This window comes from Leptodactylus fuscus, chromosome 1 (assembly GCF_031893055.1).
Source record: "Leptodactylus fuscus isolate aLepFus1 chromosome 1, aLepFus1.hap2, whole genome shotgun sequence".
In the NCBI taxonomy this organism is placed as follows: Eukaryota; Metazoa; Chordata; class Amphibia; order Anura; family Leptodactylidae; genus Leptodactylus; species Leptodactylus fuscus.
The window spans coordinates 15,240,682-15,260,504 of record NC_134265.1 but is presented as its reverse complement, the minus strand read 5'-3'; the positions used below and the strand labels follow the sequence as shown (position 1 = coordinate 15,260,504).

Sequence of the window (19,823 nt, the reverse complement as noted above, 5' to 3'; positions counted from 1 at the left end):
ATCACTCCCTCCCCTTCTCACATACAGTCCCATGTAACTACATCACTCCCTCCCCCTCCTCACATACAGTCCCATGTAACTACATCACTCCCTCCCCCTCCTCACATACAGTCCCATGTAACTACATCACTCCCTCCCACTCCTCACATACAGTCCCATGTAACTACATCACTCCCTCCCCCTCCTCACATACAGTCCCATGTAACTACATCACTCCCTCCCCCTCCTCACATACAGTCCCATGTAACTACATCACTCCCTCCTCCTCCTCACATACAGTCCCATGTAACTACATCACTCCCTCCCCCTCCTCACATACAGTCCCATGTAACTACATCACTCCCTCCCCCTCCTCACATACAGTCCCATGTAACTACATCACTCCCTCCCCCTCCTCACATACAGTCCCATGTAACTACATCACTCCCTCCCCCTCCTCACATACAGTCCCATGTAACTACATCACTCCCTCCCCCTCCTCACATACAGTCCCATGTAACTACATCACTCCCTCCCCCTCCTCCTCACATACAGTCCCATGTAACTACATCACTCCCTCCCCCCTCACATACAGTCCCATGTAACTACATCACTCCCTCCCCCTCCTCACATACAGTCCCATGTAACTACATCACTCCCTCCCCCTCCTCACATACAGTCCCATGTAACTACATCACTCCCTCCCCCTCCTCACATACAGTCCCATGTAACTACATCACTCCCTCCCCCTCCTCACATACAGTCCCATGTAACTACATCACTCCCTCCCCCTCCTCACATACAGTCCCATGTAACTACATCACTCCCTCCCCCTCCTCACATACAGTCCCATGTAACTACATCACTCCCTCCCCCTCCTCACATACAGTCCCATGTAACTACATCACTCCCTCACCCTCCTCACATACAGTCCCATGTAACTAAATCACTCCCTCCCCCTCCTCACATACAGTCCCATGTAACTACATCACTCCCTCCCCCCTCCTCACATACAGTCCCATGTAACTACATCACTCCCTCCCCCTCCTCACATACAGTCCCATGTAACTACATCACTCCCTCCCCCTCCTCACATACAGTCCCATGTAACTACATCACTCTCTCCCCCTCCTCACATACAGTCCTATGTAACTACATCACTCCCTCCCCACATACAGTCCAATGTAACTACATCCCTCCCTCCTCACATACAGTCCCATGTAACTACATCACTCCCTCCCCCTCCTCACATACAGTCCCATGTAACTACATCACTCCCTCACCCTCCTCACATACAGTCCCATGTAACTACATCACTCCCTCCCCCCTCACATACAGTCCTATGTAACTACATCACTCCCTCCCCCCTCCTCACATACAGTCCCATGTAACTACATCACTCCCTCCCCCCTCACATACAGTCCCATGTAACTACATCACTCCCTCCCCCTCCTCACATACAGTCCCATGTAACTACATCACTCCCTCCCCCTCCTCCTCACATACAGTCCCATGTAACTACATCACTCCTCCCCCTCCTCCTCACATACAGTCCCATGTAACTACATCACTCCCTCCCCCCTCACATACAGTCCCATGTAACTACATCACTCCCTCCCCCTCCTCACATACAGTCCCATGTAACTACATCACTCCCTCCCCCTCCTCACATACAGTCCCATGTAACTACATCACTCCCTCCCCCTCCTCACATACAGTCCCATGTAACTACATCACTCCCTCCCCCTCCTCCTCACATACAGTCCCATGTAACTACATCACTCCCTCCCCCCCTCACATACAGTCCCATGTAACTACATCACTCCCTCCCCCTCCTCACATACAGTCCCATGTAACTACATCACTCCCTCCCCCTCCTCACATACAGTCCCATGTAACTACATCACTCCCTCCCCCTCCTCACATACAGTCCCATGTAACTACATCACTCCCTCCCCCTCCTCACATACAGTCCCATGTAACTACATCACTCCCTCCCCCTCCTCACATACAGTCCCATGTAACTACATCACTCCCTCCCCCTCCTCACATACAGTCCCATGTAACTACATCACTCCCTCACCCTCCTCACATACAGTCCCATGTAACTACATCACTCCCTCCCCCTCCTCACATACAGTCCTATGTAACTACATCACTCCCTCCCCCCTCCTCACATACAGTCCCATGTAACTACATCACTCCCTCCCCCTCCTCACATACAGTCCCATGTAACTACATCACTCCCTCCCCCTCCTCACATACAGTCCCATGTAACTACATCACTCTCTCCCCCTCCTCACATACAGTCCTATGTAACTACATCACTCCCTCCCCCTCCTCACATACAGTCCAATGTAACTACATCACTCCCTCCCCCTCCTCACATACAGTCCCATGTAACTACATCACTCCCTCCCCCTCCTCACATACAGTCCCATGTAACTACATCACTCCCTCCCCCTCCTCACATACAGTCCCATGTAACTACATCACTCCCTCCCCCTCCTCACATACAGTCCCATGTAACTACATCACTCCCTCCCCCTCCTCACATACAGTCCCATGTAACTACATCACTCCCTCCCCCTCCTCACATACAGTCCCATGTAACTACATCACTCCCTCCCCCTCCTCACATACAGTCCCATGTAACTACATCACTCCCTCCCCCTCCTCACATACAGTCCCATGTAACTACATCACTCCCTCCCCCTCCTCCTCACATACAGTCCCATGTAACTACATCACTCCCTCCCCCTCCTCACATACAGTCCCATGTAACTACATCACTCCCTCCCCCTCCTCACATACAGTCCCATGTAACTACATCACTCCCTCCCCCTCCTCACATACAGTCCCATGTAACTACATCACTCCCTCCCCCTCCTCACATACAGTCCCATGTAACTACATCACTCCCTCCCCTCCTCCTCACATACAGTCCCATGTAACTACATCACTCCCTCCCCCTCCTCACATACAGTCCCATGTAACTACATCACTCCCTCCCCCTCCTCACATACAGTCCCATGTAACTACATCACTCCCTCCCCCTCCTCACATACAGTCCCATGTAACTACATCACTCCCCCCCTCCTCACATACAGTCCCATGTAACTACATCACTCCCTCCCCCTCACATACAGTCCCATGTAACTACATCACTCCCTCCCCCTCCTCACATACAGTCCCATGTAACTACATCACTCCCTCCCCCTCCTCACATACAGTCCCATGTAACTACATCACTCCCTCCCCCTCCTCACATACAGTCCCATGTAACTACATCACTCCCTCCCCCCTCCTCACATACAGTCCCATGTAACTACATCACTCCCTCCCCCTCCTCACATACAGTCCCATGTAACTACATCACTCCCTCCCCCTCCTCACATACAGTCCCATGTAACTACATCACTCCCTCCCCCTCCTCACATACAGTCCCATGTAACTACATCACTCCCTCCCCCCTCCTCACATACAGTCCCATGTAACTACATCACTCCCTCCCCCTCCTCACATACAGTCCCATGTAACTACATCACTCCCTCCCCCTCCTCACATACAGTCCCATGTAACTACATCACTCCCTCCTCCCTCCTCACATACAGTCCCATGTAACTACATCACTCCCTCCCCCTCCTCACATACAGTCCCATGTAACTACATCACTCCCTCCCCCTCCTCACATACAGTCCCATGTAACTACATCACTCCCTCCCCCTCCTCACATACAGTCCCATGTAACTACATCACTCCCTCCCCCTCCTCCTCACATACAGTCCCATGTAACTACATCACTCCCTCCCCTCCTCACATACAGTCCCATGTAACTACATCACTCCCTCCCCTCCTCACATACAGTCCCATGTAACTACATCACTCCCTCCCCCTCCTCACATACAGTCCCATGTAACTACATCACTCCCTCCCCCTCCTCACATACAGTCCCATGTAACTACATCACTCCCTCCCCTCCTCACATACAGTCCCATGTAACTACATCACTCCCTCCCCCTCCTCACATACAGTCCCATGTAACTACATCACTCCCTCCCCCTCCTCACATACAGTCCCATGTAACTACATCACTCCCTCCCCCTCCTCACATACAGTCCCATGTAACTACATCACTCCCTCCCCCTCCTCACATACAGTCCCATGTAACTACATCACTCCCTCCCCCCTCACATACAGTCCCATGTAACTACATCACTCCCTCCCCCTCCTCACATACAGTCCCATGTAACTACATCACTCCCTCCCCCTCCTCACATACAGTCCCATGTAACTACATCACTCCCTCCCCCTCCTCACATACAGTCCCATGTAACTACATCACTCCCTCCCCCTCCTCACATACAGTCCCATGTAACTACATCACTCCCTCCCCCTCCTCACATACAGTCCCATGTAACTACATCACTCCCTCCCCTCCTCACATACAGTCCCATGTAACTACATCACTCCCTCCCCCTCCTCACATACAGTCCCATGTAACTACATCACTCCCTCCTCCCTCCTCACATACAGTCCCATGTAACTACATCACTCCCTCCCCTCCTCACATACAGTCCCATGTAACTACATCACTCCCTCCCCCTCCTCACATACAGTCCCATGTAACTACATCACTCCCTCCCCCTCCTCACATACAGTCCCATGTAACTACATCACTCCCTCCCCCTCCTCACATACAGTCCCATGTAACTACATCACTCCCTCCCCCTCCTCACATACAGTCCCATGTAACTACATCACTCCCTCCCCCTCCTCACATACAGTCCCATGTAACTACATCACTCCCTCCCTCCTCCTCACATACAGTCCCATGTAACTACATCACTCCCTCCCCCTCCTCACATACAGTCCCATGTAACTACATCACTCCTCCCCCTCCTCACATACAGTCCCATGTAACTACATCACTCCCTCCCCCTCCTCACATACAGTCCCATGTAACTACATCACTCCCTCCCCCTCCTCACATACAGTCCCATGTAACTACATCACTCCCTCCCCCTCCTCACATACAGTCCCATGTAACTACATCACTCCCTCCCCCTCCTCACATACAGTCCCATGTAACTACATCACTCCCTCCCCCTCCTCCTCACATACAGTCCCATGTAACTACATCACTCCCTCCCCTCCTCACATACAGTCCCATGTAACTACATCACTCCCTCCCCCTCCTCACATACAGTCCCATGTAACTACATCACTCCCTCCCCCTCCTCACATACAGTCCCATGTAACTACATCACTCCCTCCCCCTCCTCACATACAGTCCCATGTAACTACATCACTCCCTCCCCCTCCTCACATACAGTCCCATGTAACTACATCACTCCCTCCCCTCCTCACATACAGTCCCATGTAACTACATCACTCCCTCCCCCTCCTCACATACAGTCCCATGTAACTACATCACTCCCTCCCCCTCCTCACATACAGTCCCATGTAACTACATCACTCCCTCCCCTCCTCACATACAGTCCCATGTAACTACATCACTCCCTCCCCCCTCCTCACATACAGTCCCATGTAACTACATCACTCCCTCCCCCTCCTCACATACAGTCCCATGTAACTACATCACTCCCTCCCCCTCCTCACATACAGTCCCATGTAACTACATCACTCCCTCCCCCTCCTCACATACAGTCCCATGTAACTACATCACTCCCTCCCCCTCCTCACATACAGTCCCATGTAACTACATCACTCCCTCACCCTCCTCACATACAGTCCCATGTAACTAATCACTCCCTCCCCCTCACATACAGTCCATGTAACTACATCACTCCCTCCCCCCTCCTCACATACAGTCCCATGTAACTACATCACTCCCTCCCCCTCCTCACATACAGTCCCATGTAACTACATCACTCCCTCCCCCTCCTCACATACAGTCCCATGTAACTACATCACTCCCTCCCCCTCCTCACATACAGTCCCATGTAACTACATCACTCCCTCCCCCTCCTCACATACAGTCCCATGTAACTACATCACTCCCTCCCCTCCTCACATACAGTCCCATGTAACTACATCACTCCCCTCCCCCCTCCTCACATACAGTCCCATGTAACTACAATCACTCCCTCCCCCCTCACATACAGTCCCATGTAACTACATCACTCCCTCCCCCTCCTCACATACAGTCCCATGTAACTACATCACTCCCTCCCCCCTCACATACAGTCCCATGTAACTACATCACTCCCTCCCCTCCTCACATACAGTCCCATGTAACTACATCACTCCCTCCCCCCTCCTCACATACAGTCCCATGTAACTACATCACTCCCTCCCCCTCCTCACATACAGTCCCATGTAACTACATCACTCCCTCCCCCTCCTCACATACAGTCCCATGTAACTACATCACTCCCTCCCCCCTCCTCACATACAGTCCCATGTAACTACATCACTCCCTCCCCCTCCTCACATACAGTCCCATGTAACTACATCACTCCCTCCCCCTCCTCACATACAGTCCCATGTAACTACATCACTCCCTCCCCCTCCTCACATACAGTCCCATGTAACTACATCACTCCCTCCCCCCTCACATACAGTCCCATGTAACTACATCACTCCCTCCCCCTCCTCACATACAGTCCCATGTAACTACATCACTCCCTCCCCCCTCCTCACATACAGTCCCATGTAACTACATCACTCCCTCCCCCTCCTCACATACAGTCCCATGTAACTACATCTCCCTCCCCCTCCTCCTCACATACAGTCCCATGTAACTACATCACTCCCTCCCCCTCCCTCCCTCACATACAGTCCCCATGTAACTACATCACTCCCTCCCCCTCCTCACATACAGTCCCATGTAACTACATCACTCCCTCCCCCTCCTCACATACAGTCCCATGTAACTACATCACTCCCTCCCCCTCCTCCTCACATACAGTCCCATGTAACTACATCACTCCCTCCCCCTCCTCACATACAGTCCCATGTAACTACATCACTCCCTCCCCCTCCTCCACATACAGTCCCATGTAACTACATCACTCCCTCCCCCCTCCCTCACATACAGTCCCATGTAACTACATCACTCCCTCCCCCTCCTCACATACAGTCCCATGTAACTACATCACTCCCTCCCCCCCTCACATACAGTCCCATGTAACTACATCACTCCCTCCCCCTCCTCACATACAGTCCCATGTAACTACATCACTCCCTCCCCCTCCTCACATACAGTCCCATGTAACTACATCACTCCCTCCCCTCCTCACATACAGTCCCATGTAACTACATCACTCCCTCCCCCTCCTCACATACAGTCCCATGTAACTACATCACTCCCTCCCCCTCCTCACATACAGTCCCATGTAACTACATCACTCCCTCCCCCTCCTCACATACAGTCCCATGTAACTACATCACTCCCTCCCCCTCCTCACATACAGTCCCATGTAACTACATCACTCCCTCCCCCTCCTCACATACAGTCCCATGTAACTACATCACTCCCTCCCCCCTCCTCACATACAGTCCCATGTAACTACATCACTCTCCCTCCCCCTCCTCACATACAGTCCTATGTAACTACATCACTCCCTCCCCCTCCCTCACATACAGTCCCATGTAACTACATCACTCCCTCCCCCTCCTCACATACAGTCCCATGTAACTACATCACTCCCTCCCCCTCCTCACATACAGTCCCATGTAACTACATCACTCCCTCCCCCTCCTCACATACAGTCCCATGTAACTACATCACTCCCTCCCCCTCCTCACATACAGTCCCATGTAACTACATCACTCCCTCCCCCTCCTCACATACAGTCCCATGTAACTACATCACTCCCTCCCCCTCCTCACATACAGTCCCATGTAACTACATCACTCCCTCCCCCTCCTCACATACAGTCCCATGTAACTACATCACTCCCTCCCCCTCCTCACATACAGTCCCATGTAACTACATCACTCCCTCCCCCCCTCCTCACATACAGTCCCATGTAACTACATCACTCCCTCCCCCCTCACATACAGTCCCATGTAACTACATCACTCCCTCCCCCTCCTCACATACAGTCCCATGTAACTACATCACTCCCTCCCCCTCCTCACATACAGTCCCATGTAACTACATCACTCCCTCCCCCTCCTCACATACAGTCCCATGTAACTACATCACTCCCTCCCCCTCCTCACATACAGTCCCATGTAACTACATCACTCCCTCCCCCTCCTCACATACAGTCCCATGTAACTACATCACTCCCTCCCCCTCCTCACATACAGTCCCCATGTAACTACATCACTCCCTCCCCTCCTCACATACAGTCCCATGTAACTACATCACTCCCTCCCCCCTCACATACAGTCCCATGTAACTACATCCCTCCCCCCTCCTCACATACAGTCCCATGTAACTACATCACTCCCTCCCCCTCCTCACATACAGTCCCATGTAACTACATCACTCCCTCCCCCTCCTCACATACAGTCCCATGTAACTACATCACTCCCTCCCCTCCTCACATACAGTCCCATGTAACTACATCACTCCCTCCCCCTCCTCACATACAGTCCCATGTAACTACATCATTCCCTCCCCCCTCCTCACATACAGTCCCATGTAACTACATCACTCCCTCCCCCTCCTCACATACAGTCCCATGTAACTACATCACTCCCTCCCCCCTCCTCACATACAGTCCCATGTAACTACATCACTCCCTCCCCCCTCCTCACATACAGTCCCATGTAACTACATCACTCCCTCCCCCTCCTCACATACAGTCCCATGTAACTACATCACTCCCTCCCCCTCCTCACATACAGTCCCATGTAACTACATCACTCCCTCCCCCTCCTCACATACAGTCCCATGTAACTACATCACTCCCTCCCCCTCCTCACATACAGTCCCATGTAACTACATCACTCCCTCCCCCTCCTCACATACAGTCCCATGTAACTACATCACTCCCTCCCCCTCTCCTCACATACAGTCCATGTAACTACATCACTCCCTCCCCCTCCTCACATACAGTCCCATGTAACTACATCACTCCCTCCCCCTCCTCACATACAGTCCCATGTAACTACATCACTCCCTCCCCCTCCTCACATACAGTCCCATGTAACTACATCACTCCCTCCCCCTCCTCACATACAGTCCCATGTAACTACATCACTCCCTCCCCCTCCTCACATACAGTCCCATGTAACTACATCACTCCCTCCCCCTCCTCACATACAGTCCCATGTAACTACATCACTCCCTCCCCCCTCCTCACATACAGTCCCATGTAACTACATCACTCCCTCCCCCTCCTCACATACAGTCCCATGTAACTACATCACTCCCTCCCCCTCCTCCTCACATACAGTCCCATGTAACTACATCACTCCCTCCCCCTCCTCACATACAGTCCCATGTAACTACATCACTCCCTCCCCTCCTCACATACAGTCCCATGTAACTACATCACTCCCTCCCCCTCCTCACATACAGTCCCATGTAACTACATCACTCCCTCCCCCTCCTCACATACAGTCCCATGTAACTACATCACTCCCTCCCCCTCCTCACATACAGTCCCATGTAACTACATCACTCCCTCCCCCTCCTCACATACAGTCCCATGTAACTACATCACTCCCTCCTCCTCCTCACATACAGTCCCATGTAACTACATCACTCCCTCCCCCTCCTCACATACAGTCCCATGTAACTACATCACTCCCCTCCTCCCTCCTCACATACAGTCCCATGTAACTACATCACTCCCTCCCCTCTCACATACAGTCCCATGTAACTACATCACTCCCTCCCCCCTCCTCACATACAGTCCCATGTAACTACATCACTCCCTCCCCCTCCTCACATACAGTCCCATGTAACTACATCACTCCCTCCCCCTCCTCACATACAGTCCCATGTAACTACATCACTCCCTCCCCCTCCTCACATACAGTCCCATGTAACTACATCACTCCCTCCCCCTCCTCACATACAGTCCCATGTAACTACATCACTCCCTCCCCCTCCTCACATACAGTCCCATGTAACTACATCACTCCCTCCCCCCTCCTCACATACAGTCCCATGTAACTACATCACTCCCTCCCCCCTCCTCACATACAGTCCCATGTAACTACATCACTCCCTCCCCCTCCTCACATACAGTCCCATGTAACTACATCACTCCACTCCCCCCTCCTCACATACAGTCCCATGTAACTACATCACTCCCTCCCCCTCCTCACATACAGTCCCATGTAACTACATCACTCCCTCCCCCTCCTCACATACAGTCCCATGTAACTACATCACTCCCTCCCCCCCTCCTCACATACAGTCCCATGTAACTACATCACTCCCTCCCCTCCTCACATACAGTCCCATGTAACTACATCACTCCCTCCCCCTCCTCACATACAGTCCCATGTAACTACATCACTCCCTCCCCCTCCTCACATACAGTCCCATGTAACTACATCACTCCCTCCCCCTCCTCACATACAGTCCCATGTAACTACATCACTCCCTCCCCCTCCTCACATACAGTCCCATGTAACTACATCACTCCCTCCCCCTCCTCACATACAGTCCCATGTAACTACATCACTCCCTCCCCCTCCTCACATACAGTCCCATGTAACTACATCACTCCCTCACCCTCCTCACATACAGTCCCATGTAACTAATCACTCCCTCCCCCCCTCACATACAGTCCCATGTAACTACATCACTCCCTCCCCCCTCCTCACATACAGTCCCATGTAACTACATCACTCCCTCCCCCTCCTCACATACAGTCCCATGTAACTACATCACTCCCTCCCCCTCCTCACATACAGTCCCATGTAACTACATCACTCCCTCCCCCTCCTCACATACAGTCCCATGTAACTACATCACTCCCTCCCCCTCCTCACATACAGTCCCATGTAACTACATCACTCCCTCCCCTCCTCACATACAGTCCCATGTAACTAATCACTCCCTCCCCCCTCACATACAGTCCCATGTAACTACATCACTCCCTCCCCCTCCTCACATACAGTCCCATGTAACTACATCACTCCCTCCCCCCCTCACATACAGTCCCATGTAACTACATCACTCCCTCCCCCTCCTCACATACAGTCCCATGTAACTACATCACTCTCTCCCCCTCCTCATACAGTCCTATGTACTACATCACTCCTCCCACATACAGTCCAATGTAACTACATCCCTCCTCCTCACATACAGTCCCATGTAACTACATCACTCCCTCCCCCTCCTCACATACAGTCCCATGTAACTACATCACTCCCTCCCCCTCCTCACATACAGTCCCATGTAACTACATCACTCCCTCCCCCCCTCACATACAGTCCCATGTAACTACATCACTCCCTCCCCCCTCCTCACATACAGTCCCATGTAACTACATCACTCCCTCCCCCCCTCACATACAGTCCCATGTAACTACATCACTCCCTCCCCCTCCTCACATACAGTCCCATGTAACTACATCACTCCCTCCCCCTCCTCCTCACATACAGTCCCATGTAACTACATCACTCCCTCCCCCTCCTCCTCACATACAGTCCCATGTAACTACATCACTCCCTCCCCCCTCACATACAGTCCCATGTAACTACATCACTCCCTCCCCCTCCTCACATACAGTCCCATGTAACTACATCACTCCCTCCCCCTCCTCACATACAGTCCCATGTAACTACATCACTCCCTCCCCCTCCTCACATACAGTCCCATGTAACTACATCACTCCCTCCCCCTCCTCACATACAGTCCCATGTAACTACATCACTCCCTCCCCCCTCCTCACATACAGTCCCATGTAACTACATCACTCCCTCCCCCCTCTCACATACAGTCCCATGTAACTACATCACTCCCTCCCCCTCCTCACATACAGTCCCATGTAACTACATCACTCCCTCCCCCTCCTCACATACAGTCCCATGTAACTACATCACTCCCTCCCCCTCCTCACATACAGTCCCATGTAACTACATCACTCCCTCCCCCTCCTCACATACAGTCCCATGTAACTACATCACTCCCTCCCCTCCTCACATACAGTCCCATGTAACTACATCACTCCCTCCCCCTCCTCACATACAGTCCCATGTAACTACATCACTCCCTCCCCCTCCTCACATACAGTCCCATGTAACTACATCACTCCCTCCCCCCTCACATACAGTCCCATGTAACTACATCACTCCCTCCCCCTCCTCACATACAGTCCCATGTAACTACATCACTCCCTCCCCCTCCTCACATACAGTCCCATGTAACTACATCACTCCCTCCCCCTCCTCACATACAGTCCCATGTAACTACATCACTCCTCTCCCCCTCCTCACATACAGTCCCTATGTAACTACATCACTCCCTCCCCACATACAGTCCAATGTAACTACATCCCTCCCTCCTCACATACAGTCCCATGTAACTACATCACTCCCTCCCCCTCCTCACATACAGTCCCATGTAACTACATCACTCCCTCCCCCCTCCTCACATACAGTCCCATGTAACTACATCACTCCCTCCCCTCCTCACATACAGTCCCATGTAACTACATCACTCCCTCCCCCTCCTCACATACAGTCCCATGTAACTACATCACTCCTCCCCCTCCTCACATACAGTCCCATGTAACTACATCACTCCCTCCCCCTCCTCACATACAGTCCCATGTAACTACATCACTCCCTCCCCCTCCTCACATACAGTCCCATGTAACTACATCACTCCCTCCCCCTCCTCACATACAGTCCCATGTAACTACATCACTCCCTCCCCCCCTCACATACAGTCCCATGTAACTACATCACTCCCTCCCCCTCCTCACATACAGTCCCATGTAACTACATCACTCCCTCCCCCTCCTCACATACAGTCCCATGTAACTACATCACTCCCTCCCCCTCCTCACATACAGTCCCATGTAACTACATCACTCCCTCCCCCCTCCTCACATACAGTCCCATGTAACTACATCACTCCCCTCCCCCTCCTCACATACAGTCCCATGTAACTACATCACTCCCTCCCCCTCCTCACATACAGTCCCATGTAACTACATCACTCCCTCCCCCTCCTCACATACAGTCCCATGTAACTACATCACTCCCTCACCCTCCTCACATACAGTCCCATGTAACTACATCACTCCCTCCCCCCCTCACATACAGTCCTATGTAACTACATCACTCCCTCCCCCTCCTCACATACAGTCCCATGTAACTACATCACTCCCTCCCCCCCTCACATACAGTCCCATGTAACTACATCACTCCCTCCCCCTCCTCACATACAGTCCCATGTAACTACATCACTCTCTCCCCCTCCTCACATACAGTCCCATGTAACTACATCACTCCCTCCCCCCACATACAGTCCAATGTAACTACATCCCTCCCTCCTCACATACAGTCCCATGTAACTACATCACTCCCTCCCCCTCCTCACATACAGTCCCATGTAACTACATCACTCCCTCACCCTCCTCACATACAGTCCCATGTAACTACATCACTCCCTCCCCCCTCACATACAGTCCTATGTAACTACATCACTCCCTCCCCTCCTCACATACAGTCCCATGTAACTACATCACTCCCTCCCCCCTCCTCACATACAGTCCCATGTAACTACATCACTCCCTCCCCCCTCACATACAGTCCCATGTAACTACATCACTCCCCTCCCCCCCTCACATACAGTCCCATGTAACTACATCACTCCCTCCCCCCCTCACATACAGTCCCATGTAACTACATCACTCCTCCCCCCACATACAGTCCAATGTAACTACATCCCTCCCCTCCTCACATACAGTCCCATGTAACTACATCACTCCCTCCCCCTCCTCACATACAGTCCATGTAACTACATCACTCCCTCACCCTCCTCACATACAGTCCCATGTAACTACATCACTCCCTCCCCCCCTCCTCACATACAGTCCCATGTAACTACATCACTCCCTCCCCCCCTCACATACAGTCCCATGTAACTACATCACTCCCTCCCCCTCCTCACATACAGTCCCATGTAACTACATCACTCCCTCCCCCTCCTCACATACAGTCCCATGTAACTACATCACTCCCTCCCCCTCCTCACATACAGTCCCATGTAACTACATCACTCCCTCCCCCCCTCCTCACATACAGTCCCATGTAACTACATCACTCCCTCCCCCCTCACATACAGTCCCATGTAACTACATCACTCCCTCCCCCTCCTCACATACAGTCCCATGTAACTACATCACTCCCTCCCCCTCCTCACATACAGTCCCATGTAACTACATCACTCCCTCCCCCTCCTCACATACAGTCCCATGTAACTACATCACTCCCTCACCCTCCTCACATACAGTCCCATGTAACTACATCACTCCCTCCCCCCCTCACATACAGTCCTATGTAACTACATCACTCCCTCCCCCCTCCTCACATACAGTCCCATGTAACTACATCACTCCCTCCCCCTCCTCACATACAGTCCCATGTAACTACATCACTCCCTCCCCCTCCTCACATACAGTCCCATGTAACTACATCACTCCCTCCCCCTCCTCACATACAGTCCCATGTAACTACATCACTCCCTCCCCCTCCTCACATACAGTCCCATGTAACTACATCACTCCCTCCCCCTCCTCACATACAGTCCCATGTAACTACATCACTCCCTCCCCCTCCTCACATACAGTCCCATGTAACTACATCACTCCCTCCCCCTCCTCACATACAGTCCCATGTAACTACATCACTCCCTCCCCCTCCTCACATACAGTCCCCATGTAAACTACATCACTCCCTCCCCCTCCTCACATACAGTCCCATGTAACTACATCACTCCCTCCCCCTCCTCACATACAGTCCCATGTAACTACATCACTCCCTCACCCTCCTCACATACAGTCCCATGTAACTACATCACTCCCTCCCCCCTCACATACAGTCCCATGTAACTACATCACTCCCTCCCCCTCCTCACATACAGTCCCATGTAACTACATCACTCCCTCCCCCTCCTCACATACAGTCCCATGTAACTACATCACTCCCTCCCCCTCCTCACATACAGTCCCATGTAACTACATCACTCCCTCCCCCTCCTCACATACAGTCCCATGTAACTACATCACTCCCTCCCCTCACATACAGTCCAATGTAACTACATCACTCCCTCCCCTCACATACAGTCCCATGTAACTACATCACTCCCTCCCCCTCCTCACATACAGTCCCATGTAACTACATCACTCCCTCCCCCTCCTCACATACAGTCCCATGTAACTACATCACTCCCTCCCCTCCTCACATACAGTCCTATGTAACTACATCACTCCCTCCCCCTCCTCACATACAGTCCCATGTAACTACATCACTCCCTCCCCCCTCACATACAGTCCCATGTAACTACATCACTCCCTCCCCCCTCACATACAGTCCCATGTAACTACATCACTCCCTCCCCCCTCACATACAGTCCCATGTAACTACATCACTCCCTCCCCCCTCACATACAGTCCCATGTAACTACATCACTCCCTCCCCCTCACATACAGTCCCAATGTAACTACATCACTCCCTCCCCTCCTCACATACAGTCCCATGTAACTACATCACTCCCTCCCCCTCCTCACATACAGTCCCATGTAACTACATCACTCCCTCCCCCTCCTCACATACAGTCCCATGTAACTACATCACTCCCTCCCCCCTCCTCACATACAGTCCCATGTAACTACATCACTCCCTCCCCCCTCACATACAGTCCCATGTAACTACATCACTCCCTCCCCCTCCTCACATACAGTCCCATGTAACTACATCACTCCCTCCCCCTCCTCACATACAGTCCCATGTAACTACATCACTCCCTCCCCCTCCTCACATACAGTCCCATGTAACTACATCACTCCTCCCCCCTCCTCACATACAGTCCCATGTAACTACATCACTCCCTCCCCCTCCTCACATACAGTCCCATGTAACTACATCACTCCCTCCCCCTCCTCACATACAGTCCCATGTAACTACATCACTCCCTCCCCCCTCCTCACATACAGTCCCATGTAACTACATCACTCCCTCCCCCCTCCTCACATACAGTCCCATGTAACTACATCACTCCCTCCCCCTCCTCACATACAGTCCCATGTAACTACATCACTCCCTCCCCCTCCTCACATACAGTCCCATGTAACTACATCACTCCCTCCCCCCCTCCTCACATACAGTCCCATGTAACTACATCACTCCCTCCCCCTCCTCACATACAGTCCCATGTAACTACATCACTCCCTCCCCCTCCTCACATACAGTCCCATGTAACTACATCACTCCCTCCCCCTCCTCACATACAGTCCCATGTAACTACATCACTCCCTCCCCCTCCTCACATACAGTCCCATGTAACTACATCACTCCCTCCCCCTCCCTCACATACAGTCCCATGTAACTACATCACTCCCTCCCCCCCTCACATACAGTCCCATGTAACTACATCACTCCCTCCCCCTCCTCACATACAGTCCCATGTAACTACATCACTCCCTCCCCCTCCTCACATACAGTCCCATGTAACTACATCACTCCCTCCCCCTCCTCACATACAGTCCCATGTAACTACATCACTCCCTCCCCTCCTCACATACAGTCCCATGTAACTACATCACTCCCTCCCCCTCCTCACATACAGTCCCATGTAACTACATCACTCCCTCCCCCTCCTCACATACAGTCCCATGTAACTACATCACTCCCTCCCCCTCCTCACATACAGTCCCATGTAACTACAATCACTCCCTCCCCCTCCTCACATACAGTCCCATGTAACTACATCACTCCCTCCCCCCTCCTCACATACAGTCCCATGTAACTACATCACTCCCTCCCCCTCCTCACATACAGTCCCATGTAACTACATCACTCCCCTCCCCCTCCCTCACATACAGTCCCATGTAACTACATCACTCCCTCCCCCTCCTCACATACAGTCCCATGTAACTACATCACTCCCTCCCCTCCTCACATACAGTCCCATGTAACTACATCACTCCCTCCCCTCCTCACATACAGTCCCATGTAACTACATCACTCCCTCCCCCCTCCTCACATACAGTCCCATGTAACTACATCACTCCCTCCCCCTCCTCACATACAGTCCCATGTAACTACATCACTCCCTCCCCCCTCCTCACATACAGTCCCATGTAACTACATCACTCCCTCCCCCTCCTCACATACAGTCCCATGTAACTACATCACTCCCTCCCCCTCTCACATACAGTCCCATGTAACTACATCACTCCCTCCCCTCCTCACATACAGTCCCATGTAACTACATCACTCTCCCTCCCCCTCCTCACATACAGTCCCATGTAACTACATCACTCCCTCCCCCTCCTCACATACAGTCCCATGTAACTACATCACTCCCTCCCCCTCCTCACATACAGTCCCATGTAACTACATCACTCCCTCCCCCCTCCTCACATACAGTCCCATGTAACTACATCACTCCTCCCCCCTCCTCACATACAGTCCCATGTAACTACATCACTCCCTCCCCCTCCTCACATACAGTCCCATGTAACTACATCACTCCCTCCCCCTCCTCACATACAGTCCCATGTAACTACATCACTCCCTCCCCCTCCTCACATACAGTCCCATGTAACTACATCACTCCCTCCCCCTCCTCACATACAGTCCCATGTAACTACATCACTCCCTCCCCCTCCTCACATACAGTCCCATGTAACTACATCACTCCCTCCCCCTCCTCACATACAGTCCCATGTAACTACATCACTCCCTCCCCCTCCTCACATACAGTCCCATGTAACTACATCACTCCCTCCCCCTCCTCACATACAGTCCCATGTAACTACATCACTCCCTCCCCTCCTCCTCACATACAGTCCCATGTAACTACATCACTCCCTCCCCCTCCTCACATACAGTCCCATGTAACTACATCACTCCTCCCCCTCCTCACATACAGTCCCATGTAACTACATCACTCCCTCCCCCTCCTCACATACAGTCCCATGTAACTACATCACTCCCTCCCCCTCCTCACATACAGTCCCATGTAACTACATCACTCCACTCCTCCCCTCCTCACATACAGTCCCATGTAACTACATCACTCCCTCCCCCCTCCTCACATACAGTCCCATGTAACTACATCACTCCCTCCCCCCTCCTCACATACAGTCCCATGTAACTACATCACTCCCTCCCCCTCCTCACATACAGTCCCATGTAACTACATCACTCCCTCCCCCCTCCTCACATACAGTCCCATGTAACTACATCACTCCCTCCCCCTCCTCACATACAGTCCCATGTAACTACATCACTCCCTCCCCCTCCTCCTCACATACAGTCCCATGTAACTACATCACTCCCTCCCCCTCCTCACATACAGTCCCATGTAACTACATCACTCCCTCCCCCTCCTCACATACAGTCCCATGTAACTACATCACTCCCTCCCCTCCTCACATACAGTCCCATGTAACTACATCACTCCCTCCCCCTCCTCACATACAGTCCCATGTAACTACATCACTCCCTCCCCCCTCCTCACATACAGTCCCATGTAACTACATCACTCCCTCCCCCCTCCTCACATACAGTCCCATGTAACTACATCACTCCATCCCCCTCCTCACATACAGTCCCATGTAACTACATCACTCCCTCCCCCTCCTCACATACAGTCCCATGTAACTACATCACTCCCTCCCCCCTCCTCACATACAGTCCCATGTAACTACATCACTCCCTCCCCCTCCTCACATACAGTCCCATGTAACTACATCACTCCCTCCCCCTCCTCACATACAGTCCCATGTAACTACATCACTCCCTCCCCCTCCTCACATACAGTCCCATGTAACTACATCACTCCCTCCCCCTCCTCACATACAGTCCCATGTAACTACATCACTCCCTCACCCTCCTCACATACAGTCCCATGTAACTACATCACTCCCTCCCCCTCCTCACATACAGTCCCATGTAACTACATCACTCCCTCCCCCTCCTCACATACAGTCCCATGTAACTACATCACTCCCTCCCCTCCTCACATACAGTCCCATGTAACTACATCACTCCCTCCCCCTCCTCACATACAGTCCCATGTAACTACATCACTCCCTCCCCCTCCTCACATACAGTCCCCATGTAACTACATCACTCCCTCCCCCTCCTCACATACAGTCCCATGTAACTACATCACTCCCTCCCCCTCCTCACATACAGTCCCATGTAACTACATCACTCCCTCACCCTCCTCACATACAGTCCCATGTAACTACATCACTCCCTCCCCCTCCTCACATACAGTCCCATGTAACTACATCACTCCCTCCCCCTCCTCACATACAGTCCTATGTAACTACATCACTCCCGTCCCCCCGTCCTCACATACAGTCCCATGTAACTACATCACTCCTCCCTCCCCCCTCACATACAGTCCCATGTAACTACATCACTCCCTCCCCCTCCTCACATACAGTCCCATGTAACTACATCACTCCCTCCCCCTCCTCACATACAGTCCCATGTAACTACATCACTCCCCTCCCCCTCCTCACATACAGTCCCATGTAACTACATCACTCCCTCCCCCTCCTCCTCACATACAGTCCCATGTAACTACATCACTCCTCCTCCTCCTCACATACAGTCCCATGTAACTACATCACTCCCCTCCCCCTCCTCACATACAGTCCCATGTAACTACATCACTCCCTCCCCCTCCTCCTCACAATACAGTCCCATGTAAA

General features: G+C 52.2%; 2 protein-coding genes across 3 annotated transcripts in view; both read right to left on the bottom strand.

The window, feature by feature from the left end:
• Positions 1–19,823, bottom strand: part of LOC142189718 (uncharacterized) — a 239,155-nt gene that overhangs the window by 178,180 nt on the left and 41,152 nt on the right. The window lies entirely within an intron of this gene.
• LOC142190096 (uncharacterized) overlaps positions 1–19,823 on the bottom strand; it is a 30,580-nt gene that overhangs the window by 10,127 nt on the left and 630 nt on the right. The window lies entirely within an intron of this gene.